A 22,200-nucleotide genomic window follows, 5' to 3' on the forward strand; every position below is an offset into this window, starting at 1 on the left:
GATAATTACCACTTCATACTGAAATTCATTTGGGGAGATAAAGAAAATCCTGCTTTTCTTCCTTTAAATTCCAGTGATGACTTTGCTGCTGGAAAATTCAAGCACTTTCCCTTACATTTTTAGATAGTCTCATCATGTACAATGCCCTGTACAGTTGTTTTGAACACACAGTAAAGAAGAAGAAGAAAGTATCATGATATATCTAAATGAGCTCTTAGTCTTTAAACGTTAACGAGGCAAATAAACATTTATTTTTGCATATATTAAAACTTCAGTTATATTCAAAACTGTATTCACATACACGTTATTAAACACAGGCGATTGGTGTTATGGGAAAATATATATTTGCAGTAAATTTTGAACTCTATTATTACAAAATAGAAACAATGAAATTAAACGGCCAAACTATTGCCGTTTACATATTATTATGTAAATCCAAGTTAATGCTATGAATGATTTTTTGAAAAGAAATTCACATTTTTTATCATTGCAATGACAATTTGATTTCCTTTTTTTAATAACCTATTTTAGATATATTTTTGTATATTTTGTCAGAGACAAAACCATTATTTGTGCTTAATAACGATACATAATTTAGTTAAGAATGCAAATTTCTGCCATACTTTACTTTAATGCTGGTTTTCAAAAATAGAAAAAAAAAAAATCTAGCCTAAATTCTATTTTTATATTGCCTATTGACTCATTGGGTATTTAAACTTTCAAATACATCCCTCTTTTTAACATGTAATTTTCCTAAAGCATTCCTATATTTAAATTACTTGAAATTATCTCTTTCTCTAAAATGAAAATAAAAACCTAGGATAACAGACAAATAGAGGAAGAAGAATGGCAGTATCAAATACTAAGGGAATAACTAATAGGGTTACTTTAACTTTATAGCAATAGGTGGCACTGTTACCTAAATACTCTTTGATTTGAATTGAAAAACGTTGGAAATGGGTTGTCTCTATACATAATTTCATATATGTGAAAAATGAGAACACAGATGTAAACTTTAAAAATTCTGAGCATATTTCGTTATTATTACTTAGTATTTTTGTTTATGCAGCCAGTAGTATGTCAAGTAGTAGAAATGCAGATTAAAATTTATGACAATAAATACAATTAAATAGGTACACACTTAGCATAATTCATGAAAATGTTGACTTTTAATATAAATAAAATTAAATCACTTAATATTTTTCCTTACAGAATTTCACTTTATAAATTTCTAATCCTGCAGAATTTAGGTTTGGAAACTTCCAGGTGTTCAAAAAACCAAACGGGGATTCAGAATACTTAAGTTGCTTAATAAAATTCATTTTATACTGCTGCGTTTGTTTTGGCGGTGTTTTGTGTAGTGATAGAAATAAGGCTGTCCTGTGATGTATGTGCATGTTAGGTGCAGCGATTCTAACAATGTGCAGCCCATTAGACTTCCCTGTACAGAAATGAAATTCTCTCACCACTGGAACAGATTGTTAACATCCGAAAGCATAAAGGAGAGGGATAAAACAGGCTACGTGTGTGTTCACAGGGTTTATACGTGGGCCATAAGGACTGAGCCCTCACTAAAACACACCGCACCTCTTCAGAAGCTGGATACCTTGGCCCCGTGGTGGGCGGATCGCAGTAAGACAGTTCCTTTGCGCAGACACAGCCTGTCTCCAGGACGAGGCTTGCAAAGGCAGGCGTAGGCCAGATGCAGCCCCCCGTGCCTCTGGCCACCTTGGCAACCGGTCCCAGTGTAAGCCACGGTCTGCGCCGACGCCTTGCAAATTGATGAATGCCACACCAACTGATGACTGGCCTGCCTTCTCCCAGAATTCTCAGAGATGATGACTAAAATATGATTTGGTGGTCTTCATGATTGTGCTGTCTTGTGCTTAGACACTTCCTAGCATTTTAAGAGAACCAGAGCACTGTGTCAGAGAGTGGGGTGCATGATGCAAACGCCCTTCAGAAATGAGGGGCTAACTTGCCCGCACGCTGCAGACGCGGCCTCAGGCAGGCCATGGCAGCGAGCACCCTATGGAGATTGCGCAGCCGATGCCTCTGGCCCAGTGTCACATTCCTTTCCTGGGGGTACCCATGCAGCATGAAGAACAGGGGGGAATCTTGCCTCAACCTGAGACAGCCCACAAGGTTCATCCCAGCTTCCCAGAGAGTTGGTTGAGGCCTCAGCGGGTCATAGGCTCTCCCTCTGCCCAGTACTGCGTGCTTGCTTTCCCTGTCACAAGGGCTGATCCCTCGGGCATTTGCTGATAACTGTCCTGCACACTAATCTCCATCTTCAAGCCCACTTCCCCAGAGGGGCCAGTCTGTGCCCTGCTTTAAAATGGAATGCGAATCCAGCTAGAGGAAAGAGGGTTCTCTTCACTGCTCTGCAGCCAGAAACTAGATCATAGTAATGCTAAGACATTTCGTGAATAAAGTTTTGACCCCCAAAATGACCTAAAAGGGTGAATAATTTTTTTTCCCCTAATCGAAGGGGAAAAAAATCAAAACTCTTATACCAGCACTTAATACCACTTAGTACTAGATTACATGAATACTCAAATGTTTGAACAGAGCATTATACTGTCTGCATGCAGCATACAGTAGAGCAGTATAATCTTGCCCTTGTTTATTGCATATCATTTATGTGTCAGACCCCAGAGAAGGATACAAAGTTAACTAAGGCGTGTTCGGTGCTCTCAAGAAGCTTCTGGATCAGCAGCATTTCTAGTCTATTAACAACCCATATTTATGCTCTCTTATTTAGGGGGAATCAGATGTCAACTTTCCAAGCATAAAGCAAATTTTCATATGCTATAAACCAAGTCACATTGAATAATTTGGATTTTTGTATTAAAAAAGGTTTCCGTTTAAACTAATAGAATTGTATTGTACTTATTCCTCCATTGAGTCAAATACATTTCCGTAGATACCATAGCTATTTATTAAAATGCATTTTTAAAAAATGATGTACCGGAGAGTATTATTACAAATAACTTTAATGGTAACCATGAGCAATTAATACCTTTTTTTAGAGCTACAAAGGATATTATATATTTCTATAATTCTGCAGTAGTACAAACATGATAATGTGGCTGCCACCGCCCCGACCTTCATCGCCGGCATCCTTCTCCCTGTGGTCAGGTAGAAATGGAATCCAGCAGTAAGTCCCAACACAGGTCCCCCGGGAGTTAGCTGACATTGGACCCTATCTGCCCTCCAAATTTAGTCATATTATATCACTTTATAGTAAAAGGCACTAAAAAGGGATTTAGAAAATTGAAAACCCTTTTCTGGAAAAGGAACATGAGACGGGTTATGGTGTGTGCTGTTCCAGTCTAGTTCTCTTATAGCACTCTCTGGGCAAATATTTACGCTACTGTGCGATTAAACCACCAAGTTACCACCATTATTTTTTAATGAAAATAAGAACCAGTGTATAGATTGATTTTTATTGTACTCTACTCCTAGATGTATATTGTTTAAGCCACATTGTTTGGCTTCAGAATCATCATATTCCATTTTGTGCTGATTAATTGTATGGAATATACAACAAAAGTCAAATTAATAGATTTTCTAAGATCACATTTTTTTTTTCTTCTATATTTGTGTAATAGTAAGCCAGTTATCAAAAGCTGGTAGCCAGTTTCAAGCTTTCATCAAATGTTGGCATTAGGCGTTATTAAAATTTCTAATGATTTGTTACATTCAAGTAATAAAAGAAAATTCAAGTGTCACAGTTTTAGGATTGAGAGCTTATCTTTTTAGATAGGGAAAATATAATAGTTGGCATCTGGCTTGTAGTTCACCTTGCCACATTTCGCAGCTGAATGTCTTATGGTAATGCCAATAACTGTTCTGGTTTACTCAGTTCATGAAGTTCATTTTATGGCAGTATGATACGTGGCAAAGCAAAGCAGAACAAACGAACGATCTCCATTTTTTTTTTCAAGTGGAAATTTTAATTGTCTCTAGTTTAATAAAATGGGATGAAAAATAACAGTTCAGAAGATGGCCAGTGAAGAGGACACAGAGCAGTGACTATAACAATACTTTGAGAGAGAGACTTTGGAAATAATAATAGCTCTTTGTGATGTTTTTAAGTGCCAGACATACTCTTAAGTCTTTTATAGGCACTTTTATATGCTTAATATCCTTTATGATTGTTTTTATTTATGGTTGGAAGACAAGGCAGCTGAGACTGGGTGAGATGAGATTCAAATATCCAGGCAGTCTAACTCCCATAGCTGCCTCTTGGTAATTTCTAATAAATATTAATGATGACTGCATACAAATTATTTACATGAGAAAATTTTACGTTTTCTTTTAAAAGGTAACAATGCCATCTAAAAGAATCTGTAACAACAACAAGTTTTCTAAGTCATAGAGTTGAAGGCAGCAGCCTCTAAGTTCTGTGATTAGGCTCGAGTGCTGTATTGAACCTCTGAAATAACATACAAAGATGCCGCTTGGGCTTATCTGTGGGGAGTGTGTTCACAGAATTCATAAGAATCTTAAAGAGATCAGACTGGTGACACAAAAGCTTTGGAAATGACTTCTTTAGGACGTCATTGAACTTTAGTCACAAAGGTGTATACGTATATTTACCCATAGGTACATGTGTATATGTAATAGCTAGGTCTGTGTATAAATACATGTGAATATTTATAAATACACACGCGCGCACACACACACACACACAAACACACACACAGATTCCTAGTACACGTTATTTTGCATGTTTTTAGCAGAAAACAATATCGTGTTACATTTTGAGTAGCTTTAACCTTCCTTTCATCCCAAATACTTTTATCCCAAGAGAGGACAGGCTTATCTCAAAAGGTTGTGTCAGTGCACATAATTTCTCAAGAAATGTTTTTATTTAGTTTTCTGTGAAGACTTTGTAGTTAAAGGAATTGTAAAATTGTGATCACCTGTTGGCTTGTGCAAAACTCCATGGAAGACTAAGATGCATTTGTTTGTATGCGTAGTGTGGTTTATGCTTACTGTATACATACATAATAAGGACAACCTTTGAAAAATTTGGGTCTAAATGTCAGGAACCAAGAAGAACTCTATCATGTGTGTTATTAATATGTTTCACTATCTAAAAGAATATTCCATCATGTAGTAAGAATGTCACATTACCATAATTTTCTTATATCAAATACATGCATTTAGCAAGTACATTAGGGGAGTGTCTGCCTTGAAAGAAGAAAATTCATTTTGTACTGAGCTTCATGATGTCCCAATGCTGAACTGTCCAATCTGCTTTAAAAATAGATCAATATTTTAGAAGTAATATTTGTATCCTCTGTTTAGCATTTCGATACATTTAAGTAAACTGGCTTTGTGTTCACAGAGAACAGAGTAACAAGGACTTTGCCAATTATCTTTTTAAGAGAATCAATGTAGACACAATGTTAAGTGGACAAAGTTGTACCTCTTTGTTTTTACTACTTGTTAAACTGTATGTTTTGTCCAAATTGTTAAATAATTATCAGATCTTCGTTGATTTTTTTTGTTCTGTTGTCACCGTATGCCTATTATGTTTATAAATCAAGTATAATTTATTATAGAGAATATTTTTATAAATTTAAATTCAGTTGAAGAAAGAATATTTGTAGTTAAAAGAAGTAAAACTAGAAAAATCTTACCAGATTATTAGAACATTTAAAAATCAATTTAAAAATTTATAAATCTGGTAAAGATAAGAGTATAAATTATAGGTGGAGAATATAAAATTGCAGTTATTTGTGGTTTTCAGTTTTCACATGATTCACGATAACATATCGGGATATGAATACCGTTGCTATCCCATGATATATTTATAAAAATGTACTTTTAAAAAAAAAGTAGAATATTGGTTTCAATTACATATTTAACAACCGTGGTTACACTATTCGTTCATTTAACAACCGTGGTTACACTATTCGTTCATTTCATTTCATTTCATTTGAAATGAAAGCATGTATTATCTATTTAAATTTGATAAATAATCATGTTTTCATTAGAAGCCCCAGATTTCACAGGTGGGATGTGTACTTATTCTACTAACTTTGCAGAACTGTAGATGGCATCGGAAGTCACGTGTTATCTCCTCGGGTAGCAGTCTGAGTTCTCACAGAGATCACGATTTTGTCAGACCTCTCAGGTAAACTGTTGAGAGGTTTGTTTGGCATGTTGCTTCCTGATTGTCAAAAAAATACATATTAGGTGTTGCTCGACACTGATTGTGACACTAGTCGGCTCATCTCTCTACACTTTCTCTCCCTTAAGAGTTTCCAGCTTGTCATCTCGCAGCTTCGAATAGCATGTCTGTGCTGTCCGTACAAACTATGCACCTTTGGACACTGCTCCTGTCTTAAACTCCAGATTTCATTTCTGAATTTCATGCATATGTTTCACTGAATATCTGTCTTTATTTAAGGCTGAATTCCTGTTTTCTTCTAAAATTGCTCTCGCAGACTTCCATCTGAAGAGCACTACAGTCTTCCCAACTCAAAAGCCTTAGAATCACCATTGACTCCTTCTTCTTCTTCTTCGTTTCCTCGTTAATAAATTAAATTAGTGTCTATTCTTCACAATATCTCATCTTTCTCTTCCCGTGGTTACTCTGTTGATCCTGGAAGTTATTGCACACTGGGACCTATTGCAATAGCCTCTTGTTTGAGCAAGATCAAATTGCTTATAAAATTTTTGTTTGTAATTTTAGGGTTTCTATAAAGTGGTTTTATTGCTTAACGTGAATTCAAATTGTAAATTAAAATTTGTGGAAATATTTGTCATTACAAATTGCGCCCTAGGAAGCTAGCACAGGGTCTAGTTCAGACGAGATGCTCATTACACGGCTAGTAACTAGATGAGTGAATATAAATGAAAACTGAAAGAGAGAATATGAACACTATAAAAGGTGTGAACAATATGAGTACAGTACGTAAAAACTCCTGTCATGCCTCTGGTATGAAATCCATACCTCACAGGCTTATATTTTTGCTCTTTCCTGGATGCTACCTTAGTGTGGTCGCAAGTGTTGATGGAGTCATTGGGGCCCTGTTGTCTGACAGGTGGTGACAAAATTGTCTTTGCTTCAACTAATTCCATCTCTAGACCACTTTTAATCTTTCTAATTTTCTTTCTCATCTTAGTTTTCAACCCCAGATAGTCAGTATTTAGTTTATTTTTTCAATACAAACTCACCCATCCCTAAAACCTAACATTAGGAGGATTTAAAAATCCTTTGTTCAAGAATGCAGTCACTTTGCAGATATTTTTGTGAAGGAAAACCGGGGGTCAGTGAAGGGAAGTGAGTTGCACAAATCTATAGAACTGCTCAGTGACAGGGTTGACATTTGAAGAGCTATAATCTCTTTCATGGTCCACCAAAACCACCATTCATCACGGGGTCATACCATCCTGGTCATTCTCTGTCTCCCCTCCTCGAACCCTGGATCTGTCCTCATCCTTTCTGACTCTGTCCAGTTCTCTGAGAGATGATCGCTGATTTGCATCACCCAGGCTCCCTTACTTATGGAGTTTGGGTTGTTTCAGCTAATGGGAGCGTGGAAGTGGGTAGAAGTTTGTTTTTCCTACACTCCCTCCTGCTCTGGACCACAGCCGTGGGTGGTTACTGCATCCCTCCACAGCTGAGGGACAGGGGGCCTTGTGACCAACTCCTTCTCCAGGCCGCCAGTTCCCACGGGGCTCCAGAAGCTCTGCTTTCTCCCCCTGTCTCTTCAGGACTGTGTGGACCCAGCCTCTCTCCTTGTCTTCCTAAAACCACTTATACCCCTGGGTCCTTCTTTAACGTGTTCAGACATCTGAGTTGTAGTCTCTTTCCTACCGGAAATGAACAATAGAGGTAAAATGACCATTTAAAGATTGGGAAGTCTTTTTCATTCTGCTTTACCATCTAAATTCCAATGTTTGAGTCTCTATTTGGTTCTCAACTCTTGCGCAATTGTTTTCTTGCATTTTCCAAATAAAGTTAAAATGGAAATTAAAACGATGAGTCCTCGTACCTCTATTAAGATAAAGAATGAAAGGAAAGGGATTAGCTTTTTGAAATTACTTTTCTTGAATTAATATATATGTGTATATATATTTGACATCATTATTATTTCTTCTGAGGCAATAAAGTGCTTCTGATAAATAGTAGCTTATGTCTTTGTCCTTTAAATGGCAATGAGGTTGTTGAAAGATTTCTATGTGATGGTGTGATGTTTAAATTAAATATAGATTTGGGATTCTGAGCCTGCTGAGATGAATGCACTGAAAACATGGACGGACCAATCACAGCAAACTGGAATGATGGCCATTAAATTGGTTGACACTTGTTTATTTTGCAGACAAACAATTTGACTTTTTCTCAGACCGAATTGAAACAAATGGCTTTAGTGTTGTCAAGATTAGATGATTTAGGCAGAGTTTACATTTTAAGCAAGTCAATTCTTGGGTTCCGTTAAAGTTACAATAAAAGTGACATTAAAAATAAATTTTGTCGTTGCTACGTTTCCTCTGGAATTTGGTAGCACAGCCAACCAAGACATACTCTCTGTCTATTTTTCAGTGTTGTCATCTCCAAGTCCAAAACAAATTTGTCCGTTTATATAACTACTTTTCAGTCTTTAAAGATGTCTATCAAAGCTTCGCGGTTTGCCTGGACTGTGTGTTTTAAAGCTCTAGTCGTATGCGCCTCAAGGACACACTAAATTTTGTCACATCTACATAGCTCTAAATTTTTGGCAGAGTGATCCAGCCCATTGTGTCTCAACACTCTTAATAAATTTAAAACACTTTGTTTCCTTTTAGCCCTTCTTTGTCAAGCGTAGATTGATACCTCACAGAGCCATAATTGTGTCTACTACTTTATTAAATTTAAATAGATAAATATGAAAAGGCACGGTCTCCTCTGTGATGAGCTTATTTTACAACAGAGAAGTTAAGAAGTATTTCCATGCAAAACTGTGATACCATTACAATTTAGTAAGGGCAATACAAATAAAATGCCTTGAGAATGCAGAAGAAACGGATTATTAACATTTTTGACACCAATAAAGTTGTTTAACTTGTAAGGATATCACATGAGATGACTAGCTAGGCCGAAAATTCTTTGAGAGCGGAGGCCAGGTATTTGTGTCTCTTCAGGGGTAAAGCACTGCTTCTTGTCCATAATAGGAACTGAATCGCTATGGAGTATTGAAATAATAGTGATATTCTGGCAGAATGGCATAACTTTTTCTTTTTGAAATGTTCTGAGAAGAAATAAAATTTAGAATAGAGATCGTAGAAAACACACGCATGCGAACAAAGCCCTGCCTCTCCATAGCCGAAGCCCCCAAACAACAGGCAATCCCCGAATGCCACGGCTGTGAGGATCTCTTCACATCCCTGGCAATTGCTGTCTTCTGTCACCAATTCCCAAGACCTAGGCCAGTAGAGAGTAGTTATCATACCAAAGCCACTGGTGTGCACCTCAATGAAGTTCTAAGAACACCGAGTGCCCACCCCGTCTCCGTGACTTCCTGCCCACCTGCGTCCCCCTCATCGCTGAGGACCAGCTCTGCTTTGCCCTTACCTGAAGCCACACGTTTCACTTTCTAACCTTCCAGCTCGCGCTCCCGCCACACTGCTTTTTAGATCTTTTTGGAGAACCCTAACCCATTGATTGCTGTCATAGCTAGGGCTTATTGAGTGTTTTGTAGGTACTGGCCCCTTTGGGTAGCATCAGCTCATGGTTTTCCCTTCACATGAAACTGGAAAATTCCCAGTTCTGAATCAGTTCAAATATCTGTCTTCCATGTCTGCACCCAGCCTGCTTAGCATTCGTGAGAAAATAACACAATGGCACAAGTTGGCACATGTCACACAGCTGGAAAAATCCAACTCTTCTCTTTGGTGACAACTGTTTTAAATTCCTTCTTTATTTTTTTTTCAAACTGAGTATTCTTCCTTTGATTCTCACACACACACACAAAATCGAATTCCTTTGAACTTTCAGATAAAATAGAAGCTCTCCTCCCTTAACTTTTCATTGTAAAAATCTCCCAAACCGCTGGCCTCTGCACTGTCATTTCCCCCTGTCCCTTCTGCTGTAACGGACGCTCCAGTGTCCACAGATCTTCACCGTTCTGCCCTCCCTCGCATGGGTCTGGTCTCTTCCCATTTACCCTCACTCAAGTACCGTGCAGCCTCTCCCACACCCCATCACGCAGTTTTAATTGTCCTGGACCTATTTTTACCCAATCGTGCACCTTGTGGTCAATAATCTGCTTCTTACCCCTCCTTCAAAGTTATATTTCTCGAATAGTTGTATATACTCACCGTCCTTTTTTTTAATCCTGAGACCTCAGTCTTTTATCTCAACACCACCACCTTCTCCAAGATCACCACTGGCCTCAGGATCTCTCAATTCAATAGGTAATTATTATCGCCTTACCTTTAAATCACATTTTTATAATATATTAGTTACTCAAGTCATAAATGTGAAAAGTGATGCCGTTGTCCAAAACTGATTTCCTGTAGGCTAGTGTCACAAAAAAATAGGACCATTTACAAAACTGTAGAAACTGGTTATGTCTTAGTGTTTAAAGGAATTGAACTTGACTGACTTCAAAATTTGTACGTCAGCGTCTTAATGATGCCGGGGAAGGAGCTGTTGCTCCTGGGCGGGAATGCTGGTATGCAGATTCTGCAACCTGTTCACCCTGTCCTTAGCTGCATCAGCACAGCTTAGAGGCCAGCCTTTGCTCGGATTGAGGAGGGGCCAGATGTACCCCACCCTATAACCAGGCAGCTTCCAGGCTGATACTGTGAGATTATATTTCTGTTGTACCCCAGACCCTGAGTCAGGGCCTGGAGATTCCCTAACCCTGAAATGAAATGAAAAAGTCACACAGTCCAAGTGTCAGGGCGCCTCACCTGGCATCTGGCGGACGGCTTCGCAGAGCCCTGTGTGCAGTGTGAGCATATGTGGGAACTGGGGCCTGCTTACCTGTTACTCAGTGTTCGGGGGGCAGTTTTCCCCACCGAATGCTGCTCTAGCGGGGGGCAGGGAGGAGGGTATGTATTGTCTTAGTATTTGCAGGACAATTTGTAAACATTTTTCTTTTTAAATTTATATAATCAAAATATAAAGTTATTATCCTGTCTTCTCAGATCCCACACGCTGCCCCTGGAATAACCACTATTAACTTATTGACTAATTAGTATGTATATATGTGTGTAATATTGTACATCTGGATTTTTCCTAGGAGGTAGAATACACAAATGCAATAAATATATAGGGATAGGAGATAGAGACTGGAAGAGAAATATATAATATTTTTTTGAAAAATAAATGTAGTCATTTACATTTATTATTCTGCCATTTGCCTTTTTCGCTTGATAGTGTCATTTGGAGATTTTCCCCTGCCAGTATTCATAGCTCTACCTGACTCTTTCTGACAGAAGCTTATTATCTGTAATATAGATGAATCATAATTAGATTAGCTATTCTCATATTTATGGATATTTCAGTGCATTCCAGTTTATCACTTATAAACGAAGCTACAGTGGACATCCTCATAAATCCTTCTTTATGAGCATTTATGGTTATTTTACTAACGTATATATGTTAAGGAATAATTATGCTATTTACAAATGAGGGGACGGGCAGGAGGGGAGCTTGGCGGGGCCGTCCTTATCATGCCAGCCACTGTGCCTAGTTGCCTAGGGGCGGTGCTCACGGCCTGTTTGTGGGGATGTTGAGGCATTGGGAAAATAGGAAGTTTAAAATTTTCTAATGTGGTATATACAAGAATGTAAGCTCCATGGAGGCAGAGAACTTTCATGTTTTAACAGCTCTATCCTCAGTGCCTAGAGCAGTGTCTGTTAGGTAAGTAGTTGTTCAGTAAATAGCCTTTAAATGAAGAACTATCTGCGCATTGATTTGTGCATTTGAAATTTTGATACATGTTTGCCAGCGGTCTTCCAAGAGGCTATTCTAGTTGAATTCCTACCAACTCTTTGTGAAAGTACCTTTTTCTTCACTCATGTTAACACAGGACATTATAAATATATGTATATTTTTAATTTTTGCTAATCTAATGGGGGAAAATCAAAACAAATCTAAAAGCTCTATTATTTAAATAACTGCCTTGCTAATTAATGAAATTGTTTACAATCTTTTAAATTTTTTGACTATTCTTTTCAATAAATTTTCTGTTATTGTTGCCTTTACTCATTTAAAGAAATTCATCACAAATTTTGGAGAATAATAATTTTTCCAATGCATAATAATACATTTATTTGTCATAAACTTTTAATGCTTTTAGTGTACAGAAATTTAAAACATGTTGAAATAAAATTCATCAATATTCCTTTATTTCTGTTTTTTAATGTATTACTTAAGAAGGCTTTTTCTACTCCTCAGCTTATATAACCATTTTTCTCTAAAATTTTAATTCAAAAATTTATTCTGTCTTTCAGATATCCTCATTTCTGAGAGTTGGGCTAAAGCCTTCAGTTATTGTTAGTAAGTATTAACCTCTGTTTGTAGTTGTAACATTTATTTATTTGTATGTTTTGAAGATTCTGTTTTGTTTTGTTTTTTGGCTTATGAATTTTTTTTTTTTCTATCTTACAATCCTGGAACCCTTTTAGAAGTAGCGAGTTAAAATTGGTAATGGTTCTCATATGCTAAGTTTATCAGCAGTTCATCATAATTTCGATTACCATTCAAGTTTTGTTTAATTTTTCTTGATATTCTAGGGTATATACCGAGTGTCCATTATGTTAATAGGTTTTGTTCTAGATCAATAAAAATTATTTCCCTTAAAGATCTGTAGCCTATTGAAACAGACAGGCATATAAACATATAAATTAAAATAGAACGTGATTATTACTGTTTTAGCTCAGATGTAGTGGTCATGAGCTTTGCAGCCAAAGGAAATATTGATAGTAAAACATGTGTAGTTTCATAGAGCAACGTTGAAGGACTCTTCACTTCTATCTGGATTTTTTTTTCTTTTTCTACCTAATAGCCTGGATCAGAACACTCTGAATTTGGGACTGAAAAAAAATTATTTCAGTTGAGAAGCCCACATTCTCTCTTGTTTTCTTGTACAGAGAATGTAGGCATTAAAATGAAAAAAACAGCATGTACATGGAAGACTATATGATAAAAAATATAAAACTGGCCTGAGGAGCTATTTTACTCGTAAGTTTATTGATACTTATTACAATGAAAAATATATTTACAGCTTTAATACTTAAAATCTCTTTGTCACTTCCCATGTCTTCGACATTTTAAATGACCGTTTGATCTTTCATATATTTTCTAAACTAAAATCGTAGAAATGTACTTACTTGTCGACTTTGTATTAACCTGACTCTATCTGGGAGAATTTCCTTATCTTAAAAGTGGCAGGAATGTGCTCTTACAATGAGAATCTTAGAGGTAAGACAGAGTTCAGACAGAATGAGACTATTTCTTATTTGGGCGGAGTGTTTGTGGACGTTCGATGCCAATCCGAGGTGCAGAGTTGTAAGTTACAGTAAGAATTCAGATGAGTTTAACGAATTAAAGGGACATCGGTATGTCGTGAAGAAAAAGGGGAAGAGGGAAAGTGTGACACTTGGACTTTCTGCTTGTTCTGTGTTAATCACAGTTCCTTTTAGGATGTGTCTCCTTGGAAACGGAACACAACACATTCGGAATATCTTATACAGGATGGTGGAGAACAGGCTGTTTTAACTAGTGGCCAAGAACAACCTGATGTTCTGAGCTACAAATTGAAAGTGAAGGTTACTTTCTTGTAGACTTTATCTTAAAGCAGTAAAACGAGTAACTGCAGCTACAACTGAAAGTATTGATTTTGTAATTTCAGCAAATTAAGAACAAGACAGAAAACCTATTAAACCTTTCCACTGATTGCCAGGGTACTTTTTGGTGATTCTGAGGTTGACGTTAAAATTACGTATACCTATCTCTTTAAAGTAGAACGTATATATTATATAGAAGATGATAAATGGAATTTTGATAAGAATGTGTATTTTTACATTTTAAATGTGAAACTTGTGAAGCCTGACACTAGGAATGTCAAACAGCTTATCTGATTTTCATAAATTTTCATAAATTGGGGTTGAAGCTAGATGTGCATTTATTATGGCTTAATAAATTAAACTTTTCACAGAACCAGAAGATTTTTGTAATAAAAATAGAGAAACTGATGATAACATGTCAGAACATTATGAATAATGACTATATAAAATATATTATGATGACTACTGAAAAGTGATCAAATTATATTTTTCTGTATACAAGAGTAAAACAAATCTGTCTTATCGTTTTATGGAACACATCAAATGTTTTAAAATGTAGTATTAAGATTAAGAGAATATATTAAAATTTACCTTAATCCTAAAGTCAGAGAGGAAACTGGTTTTGAATTATTTGATAACAGGACTGATATTCTACAACTAATATAAATCCAGGACATTATATCTTTTTTTTCCCCCCACTCAACCCCAAATACCATATATATTAGTAGGTAGATAACATTAGAGAAAATATATATTTTTTAAATGTCAAGATCTGCCTCAGGGAAAATCACAACAAAAATATCTTATAAACCACAAGAAAAAGGTAAGCAATTGGGGCAACTCTCATTTTAGTTAATTCAGTGATTCACCCACACATGGTTTTATTTTCCTATTTGTTGTTTTAAATCTTTTAACTTCACCCTCTTCAGTTTGTCGGTTTTCTCTTCATGATTACAAGACAGGCTGATGTTCACATTTGAAAACAAAATAAGATTCACTGGAAGCAAAATAATATTCACAGTTTCTTCCTTCGCATCTCTTTTTTAGGAGCAAGAAAACCTTTCCCATAAGCTCTCTAGATTACTTTCTCTCCTACCTCATTGACCAGAAGTTCATCAAATTCGTATAACTTCACTAACCTCTGATAAGGCGAATGAAACAATCACAATGAGGTTGTGAGTCCCAGTTGTGTTTAATTAACACAATTTTAGTATGAAAACATTTCCCAGAGGTACATGACTTCGTGTATGGGGCAGATTCCTGAACCAAATCGGAGCTAGGAAGAAAGATCGATTTGGGGTGGTCAGTGACAGGACACACTGCAATAGAGTTGACTTTCATTCAACTGAACATACATATAGGTAATATGTAATAAATTGAGACATTATCCATAGTTGCAGTAGTGCGATCTAGATTTTACATCCATAAACTAAAAGCTGAATGAAAATTCTCTTAACTATCTGAAGAAATAGATAAAATTCCATCTATCTTCCAAAAGGTAAATGGAAATAATATTTTGCCTAATATTTTATGTGATTATTTGAATATTATTTGAAGCATGAGGAAAATAGCATTCCAAATAATTTTAGATCAGTTGTAAAAAGATTTAAATAAATGATGTGGACATGTGTTTTGCAGATTTTTTAAAACTCAAACATTGGCTTTCATTTATTCTTTTCTTAAGTCTGCCATGTTGCCAGTTTCTAACAAAATTATGGTCATACCATCATTTGTAGTAATATTTGATCCTAAAAATGTTTGATTATTTTGCTTTACAGAAAAACAGATTTTCTATCAGTGGTGAGAAAGACCCTTTAGTGTTAGAATATTCTTGGGAAAGGGGAGAGATAAGAAGTTTGACCTTCTCCCAACAGAGAAGGTCAAACAGCACTAGACAGTGTGTTTGCAACTAAATCCTAGATGTGTAACAAACATGGAATTTCTTAAATCCACCTAGGGTTCATGAATCCAGTAGCTTTGATTCTGTGGAAGAGAAGTGGGTTAGGAATAACTAGAATATTAGCCGGCAGATTACTTTCATTCATGATAGCCATGGTGGATTCCATCAGAATTCGCATTTTTGTTAATGCATGATCTGTATCTCCCTTTCATGGACTCCCTCATTTATTACTTCATGCACACACATTTATTTACCATTTACCATGTATCTAGCAGTAAGATAAGCATTTGAAAGACATAAAGATGAATCACATCGTGTCCTTTCTTTAAGGATATTAAAGTCTACTGAAGGAGGTGAGACATATTCTGAAATGAAGTAGAAAGTATATAGTTTCAGGAAAAAGGAACAGATAAAGGAAGCCAAGGAAAGTGAAATTTAAGTCTTGCTGGAGAACCAAGAATTGCTCTGGGGAAATAGATCGGCTGCTTCCATAATTAGTTTACAGCCAGCATTTCTCTGCCTTCTCATTCCATTTAAATAATGTTCTACAATGGGAAACAATGGACTTTAAGGATATGCTGTAAGGATCTTTCTCGTGAGGTAGGAAAATCTCCAAATATAAAAAGGAACTTTAGAGAATGGGTATACAAAAAGACAAATATTCATTCCCCCAAATATAAAGAGTAAAAATATTTTCCCAAATCTCTTTTATTCAAGGCTCAAGGAATTATTTGCAAATGTTGAATTGAAAAGTTATGTGATTATTGTCAAAGAGATTATCTTATTGTCAAATAACTAGCTCAGAAAGTTCTTGGTATGAATGGTATGCTAACAAGGTATTAGATCATCAGAACAAAAAATAAAATTTTGGTGTCAAAATCTTATCAAATAGAATTGTTTTTAATGATGGATTTTTGTGAAATAGTAATTTGAACTTCTCAAGTAGGTTTTGTATGATGAAAATGATCAATTCAACCTGGAAATAACTTAGATGTCTGGTTGGACAAGACGTTTTGTTAAATGCCCTTGATAAAACTGCGATTAAAATATAGGTGGTTAATTCTTAGAGATTCTTATACTTGATATCACCTCTGAGCTACTTAAGTTAAATCTCACTTAAGGAAAGTATAGCACACAATATATTTTAAAGAAAGGATATCAAATAACATTGTCTATAGACAGAAATGAGAAGATAATGAAAATATCTAAATAAAATACATTTGAAACATTCATAGCAAAAGACTTCTCTTAAACAGGAGATATAAATACAGATCAAACGACACCTAATGTCAATGCGTTCAAGTTATTTAATTTGAGGAAGTACGTTTGAGGCATTCAGACGGGACTGAATTTGTTTTGACATTGAAAAGTGTACAAGAAGTCTCCATTTTTCATGAGACAATATGAGAAACTAAATCGTAGGCTGATGAGGATATTTTGACAGCCTAACTAACCAGTGTTTCATCTATATTACTAAACATAACATTTTCAAGGCATTGCAGAATGCAAATTGTGAGCATTGACCCAAAGGGAAACAGCGCTCAATTCAAGCCCTGTGAGTTAGTCTCTGTCAGATCATCACTAGTCTGCACAGCAAATGCGTGTCACTCATGTTTCCCCAAACATTCCGCATAATACAGATGCTCCATAAAAAGCTGAGTAAAGTCAGGAAAGAAAAGAGAAGAAATAAAAAAAGTCAAACTCATTTTTACGTCTTCAGATTATTTGATATATATCCAATGCATTTTCGGCATGCAACTATTTTGAATTAAAAAACAATCCACCTCTGTTTCTAGACAGAATAGTATATAAGTGGTTATGTAAGGTCACGTCATAAAATGAAAAGTTCTCCAGATAGACTCACTATGTCTGGGCTGGCAAACATGTGGGTATCAGCCAACAATACTCTCCCCAGTGTCCGTGCAGTCACCAGTAAATAATCAGAGCAGAGTTTCCAGCGGTAGCCAAATGTGTCTTCAGAATTGTTCTCAACACAGTACTCCAGACATTCATCACTCTTCCCATTACATCATTTGAAATTATGTGTCATCCTAAAATTATGGCAGATGCTAGCTCTATGAGTGTCTAATCTTGTTTCAGTGAACCTGATGTTGATTTTTCATATTTGAATATTAAGCACTTTCTATTTACATCGGAAAGTTACTTCTAGTAGGCTATTGCTAATAGGATCAAGGAAAGGACTAAAATTTGCAAAAGGAAAGAAAGAAGAGCCTATTTGGCGAATAGACTAATTAGCTCAATTTAAAAATAACTTGTTAATTACATGTGCGATTTACAACTTTAATATAATACATTTATCAGAAAACCGTTAAGATATAGAGATTAACCAAAAAAGCAAATTGAAATAACGCATTAAAATATTAATTATTTGGCACAGTATGAAAACAAGTGAATCATTCCCTGCCAGGTAAAAAACACAGATGAATCAAGTGTTAGCAGAGGTCAAGGGAGACACGAGGTGGAAGGAAGCTCTAATTATCAACTTCACCCTTGGTACCAGCTGTAGAAGTAAAGACTGTAGCAGCTATGCCAATATTATCACGAAAGTTACGTTATTTTTCAACTCAGAGGGACCTTAATCTCGTAATTTAAAAATAAAGGAACCGAATATAAGTCATGGCACGTGACCTATCGATGGCCGTACAACCAGTTAATAGCAGAACCCACGTTTACTGATGTGTTAAGCCTGTGTGTGCTGCATCACGTGATGCTGTTGCACCGTTAGTGGCAACAGTGAAACTGTGAGAGAAGCACTCTCTAAGGGCACTCGTGGTCTGGTCTAGAGACGATACGCATTCACTTTCCCCAGCGAGAGATGCCAAGGTTAGTTTGACCATCTCTCCTGAAATGTTGCTCTTATGCTCAAGCCTGAGAAACAAACGTGGGTGGGGATGCGTTATTAACAAGCAGAGCTGATCGCATCCGAATTTTATTAGCAAGTAAAAGGAACAATGTCAGAAATTGCGAGGGAGATGCTATTTTAGAATGGATTTACTTGTTATTAAAAGTTTAAAATGACATGTATGTGTTTTACTAGAAAAAAAATTCTTAGAAGATTTTTCCTTTAAACAGTAGATATTTGCAGTTACATCGTTTTGTTTTCTGAAAAACAAGGTGCTGAATGAAATACCTTAATAATCAAGTGTATTACTAGAATAAAAATGTTAGTATTACTATCAATATGCCTGGAAAATTACATTGTAAGATTTGACAGCTCATCAGAATTGTTTCAAATTTTATCAACTTCAATAGTAACTATTTCAAATTTTTTTCTCAATTCTTTAGACACCCAGAACTTGAAACACATTCCATCTGTAGATATCCTCTTCCTTTGTATTTCTTTTTTTTTTTTTATACTGTCTCCCAACTATTCAAGTGATCACTGTATCTGTATTCACTAGGCATGTAACATAATGCTTGAGCATCCATTTGCATGTTAGCGATTGTCTTATTTGTTTTATATTTTTGCTATGTTTTATTTGTTAATCCTTCTTAACTCTTCTAAACTATACACTTTCCTGGGTAGTTTTAGATAATTTAGTTGGTTTTGTATAATCTGTCAGAGGAAAAAAAAATCACTTTAAAATATTTCTTTGTGAAACTCTCAGCCTCTGACATAAAGTATGCACTGCTACACCCCATAAAAATGGTTATACTGCTGTTTTTTCCTTGCATATTGTCCCTAGGTAAAGATTGGAATTAAAACTTTTAACCTGATAGCATATACAATACAAGCTGAATAAAAAGGTAAATTACAAAAACACATTTTACAACTATATGTTGATCTTTACTATTTAAATTTATTCTAATGTATCAGGCATCTACGTGAGTAAAAAATTATAGGACCGGGATTGAATAGACTTTTCAGAACTGGCATTATTTTTACAAGTGAGAGAGGTACGTTATACTTTTCTGGGAGGAATAAAATTCTGTGAATCATTAACTTCAAATCAAATTGAGGAAAAAAATGTTTATTTGAGGAATTCATTTTCCATTACATATATACATCTCTTCCATTTCCTTGCATTTTACATTTAAAAGGAGTTTTTTGGTTGCAACATTTTTTTTTCTCTTTACCTAGTTCTACTTTCTGTCATGGTTTGAAACGCATTTCAAAGAAAACACCAGAAGTTCCCTAGGGATTGGCGTTGCTTTATTGAGTGATCTTTGATCAGATTGTAATGGAAAATCCCTGCAGGTGATAGAAAATGTGTCCATATATTTGAATACATAAAATATGTATTTTTTTTATTTCATCCATCTTTGACACTTCTAAGTATGGATTTATTTAGCATGCTGGCCCCCAAATGATGGGATCATCTTGAGGGTATATTTCAAGAGTGACGATTTTAAAAATTGATGATGAAAATAATTGGATTTATAAATTCTTTGCAAACCACGGTGTCTCCACGACAATAGTAAAAGCTTCTACTAGGGTATATAAAACCCAGTTCAAAGATGTATAATATCCTTGTTTCACTAAGTTTTAAATATTGTTAAATATGATGTCAGTAGCTTGGATGTCTTAAAAATGGAATACTAACACAACCACTTCTTTAAACCGAGAGATAATTTGTATCTAAAAGAAATATACATTATCTCCATTGACATTTCTGAGTTCAAAGAGTCTAGATTTTATGTCTCTTATGTGTTTTTATTAGATTTCGAAAGAAAAAATCAAGAATTCGAAAAATTAGGGTTATCTGTTTGTTTAGATGTCACTCATTAAATCATCATTTCCCCTCCCCTGAGGCTGTATTTACACTTGGATGATGTGACATTGTGAGATCAGGGGTGGGGGAGTAGGGAGGTGGGAGGGAGGTGGGGGGATGCTGAGGGACCATCTCTAGGATTTAAAACAATTGAGAGTAGACATGAGGCCATAGGTGGTCAGAGCTAAAAAACTCTATTTAATTTTCCTTAAATTTATTGGGGTGACATTGGTTAATAAAATTATATAGGTTTCAAGTGTACAATTCTATAACACAACGCCCATATATTGCATTGTGTGTTCACCACCCAAAGTCAAATCTTCTTCTGTCACCATAGATTTGACCCCATTTACCCTCTTCTCCGTCCTGTCTATTTGCTTTTGAAAACAGAAACTAGAGTGAAGGTTTAAAATACCCCCTTTTCAGAAATAAAAAAAAGAGAAAATAGGCAAACAAATACACCACCACCACCACAAACGAAATGCTAATGAAAATACTCGAGATGACATTTCTGAACTCCTACCTGTATGTTCTGTGCTTTTGTTGAGATGGCCAGTCAGATGTGGCCATAAGAAGGAGAGGAATGCTGCAAGAAAACAGTGTCTTAAGCTCACAGGTCCTAGAGATTCAGAGTTATTATATGCAACAAGTGGGGGGTGGGGTGGGGTGGCGGAGAGTGCCGAGGGGCCAGGCTTACCCAGGCAGAGCGGGAACCTGTGGCAAGAGTCTTTGTTGAAGATGGAGGAGGAATACACAAGAGAAGGCATGAGGGGCTTCACTGGTGTGGTTGACTGTTACTCAGTCACGGACAGGGGCAGGCAGGAAGGGAGGGGCTGTCCCGTGACACTGGTGCACCGGTCACCAGGCATGGGTGCACACAACCTGTTCGTGGGAATGTCGAGGCAGCAGGGAAAAACGTATGAAATTCCAAATATTTTTAATATACTAGAACACTCGTAAAAATCAGGGGGCGGTGTACTTCTATGACTGGTGTCATGTGTCCAGGGTCCCTGAGACCACCCTTAGGCTCCTCTGTTCACTGGAAGGAGTCATGGGACCCAGAAAAGCTGCAAACTCATGGTTACGGTTTGTTATAAAATGATAGATCAAAGTCAGCAAATGAAAAAGGCAGAGGAGAGACCCGGCACGTGTTTCAGGTGTCCTCTCGCAGAGATGTGTGACAACATGTTCGGAGTGTTGCCAGCCTGCTTTGTAGAGGTGTAACTGACATACAAATAATTGTACATGTTTAATGTATGCATCTTGATAAGTTTAAACACATGCATACACCACAATACCATCATCACCGTAACCAAAGTGCACTGTGGGATATACATAATCAATGAAATATATGTCACCTCCAGAATTTCCTTCTGCTCTTTTGTGTTTTGTTTTGCTTTTGGTAAAAACACTTAACATGAAATCTGTTTTCTCAATATATTTTAAAGTGCACAATATTACGTTATTAACTGCAGGTACTGTGTTTACAGCAGGTTTGTAGAACTTACTCATCTCGCTCAACAGAAACTTTACACCCACTGAAAAACAGTCCCCATCTCCTGCCCCCTCCAGCCTCTGATAACCACCGTTCTAGTCCTTGCTTCTATGGGTTAGACTATTTTAGATACCTCGTGTACATAGAATCATGCAGTATTTGTCCTGTGACTGGCTTGCTTACTTCACTTTGCATAGTGTCCTTTGGTTCATCCATGTTGTTGCAAATGGCAGGATTCCTTCATTCATAAGGCTGAATAATATTCCATGGAT

This window comes from Pteropus medius, unplaced genomic scaffold (assembly GCF_902729225.1).
Source record: "Pteropus medius unplaced genomic scaffold, Ma_sr-lr_union100, whole genome shotgun sequence".
Taxonomy (NCBI): domain Eukaryota; kingdom Metazoa; phylum Chordata; class Mammalia; order Chiroptera; family Pteropodidae; genus Pteropus; species Pteropus medius.